Source organism: Silene latifolia, chromosome 3 (assembly GCF_048544455.1).
Source record: "Silene latifolia isolate original U9 population chromosome 3, ASM4854445v1, whole genome shotgun sequence".
Classification (NCBI taxonomy): domain Eukaryota; kingdom Viridiplantae; phylum Streptophyta; class Magnoliopsida; order Caryophyllales; family Caryophyllaceae; genus Silene; species Silene latifolia.
Genome location: NC_133528.1, coordinates 103,083,109 through 103,084,411, shown reverse-complemented (window position 1 = coordinate 103,084,411; position 1,303 = coordinate 103,083,109). Strand labels below are relative to the sequence as shown.

Sequence of the window (1,303 nt, the reverse complement as noted above, 5' to 3'; positions counted from 1 at the left end):
GGAGAAGACTTCGTAGAGGATCCTTTCTGATTGTTCGTGTTGCATACTGCTGTTGATTGCTAAGGTAGGGTTTCCCTACTCAGTTTACTGTGCTTTGCATGACATGTTGTTGTAATTATCGTTGTCTGTTGATCATCGTAGTATGGAGGTTTTTGTGACAATGTTGGTGTGAGGGGATTGAGATGACTGCGATGTCATGTGATTGTGATTGTGGTGGAGTCACTTGCGGGAGTGGCTTCACACCCTAGTTCGCCCTCCGTGGAACCCGCCACGGGAGGGGATGTGCACATTAAGGGACAGGGAATGTTGTCGCTCGTTGAGGAGCTGGACTAGGTGGGATCGGCTGCGGTCACCCACTGGCGGCGAGGATTACCTGTTGCGATGGGTAATCTGGCAGGGCTACACACTTTGGTGTGTAGTCGGTTACTATGTGAGCTTGGATGATTGGGAATTGGTGATGATCAGACGATTATTGCATTTGTTTGTCTTTTTAGTCGAGTAATACTGACCCCGTTGTTATTTGTGGAATCTGCGGTGATCCATTCGGGGATGGTGAGCAGGCTTGACAGGTATTGCTAGTGAGAGCTTGGGGATTATCTTGGGAGATTTGCCACCAGGAGTCATAGCATCACCGTCTGAGTCTTAGTGGGTTTTCCTTTAATGTTAAGACTTTGAAGTTGTATTTTGTTAAACAGTATTTGGTTTTGGATATTGTAAACTTTACATTTCACAGTACTTTAATAATAGTGCTCAATTCAGACGCTTTTGGTATGTACTAACCTCGGGCAACCGAGATGGTAACACACTTTCATGGCAGGGTGGTCCTGGTAAGGCACCTTGGTATAAGGGGGTGTTACAAAGTGGTATCAGAGCCGAAGATTCCGGCACCTAAACAAATGAATTTAATGAACCTAGGGAGTCTAAATAAAATGAACCCGAGGAGAGTCGTTTGGAGCTACCGCAAAGACTCGGGAGACGTCCCGGAGTCGCAAATTGGCCCTTACTAACTCGAGCCGGTAACATGGGGGAGTGTGATGAGAGCTAGGTTTTGTATGTGCATGAATGTGAAGATGCATGTTGATAAAAGTCGATAGTTGCATATATGTGTGTTGAAGTTCTTAATTGTTGTGATAGGAGGAATGGTCGATGAAACGGGTTGTGATTACAATGTTGGATTTAGCATATGTACAAATTGTATGCTGATATGATTACAATGTGGTATTACAGTTTTTAACATATGCATTGTATGATGATGTGATTATCACATGGCTTTTAAGTTCTTATGTATTTGCTACGAGAATAG

General features: G+C 44.0%; 1 long non-coding RNA gene across 1 annotated transcript; it reads left to right on the top strand.

Moving 5' to 3' along the window:
* LOC141646203 (uncharacterized) lies at positions 1-760 on the top strand. The gene is made up of 2 exons (XR_012545425.1): positions 1-64; positions 561-760. It is a non-coding gene; the product is annotated as an uncharacterized LOC141646203 (long non-coding RNA).
* Positions 761-1,303: the final 543 nt, after the last annotated feature.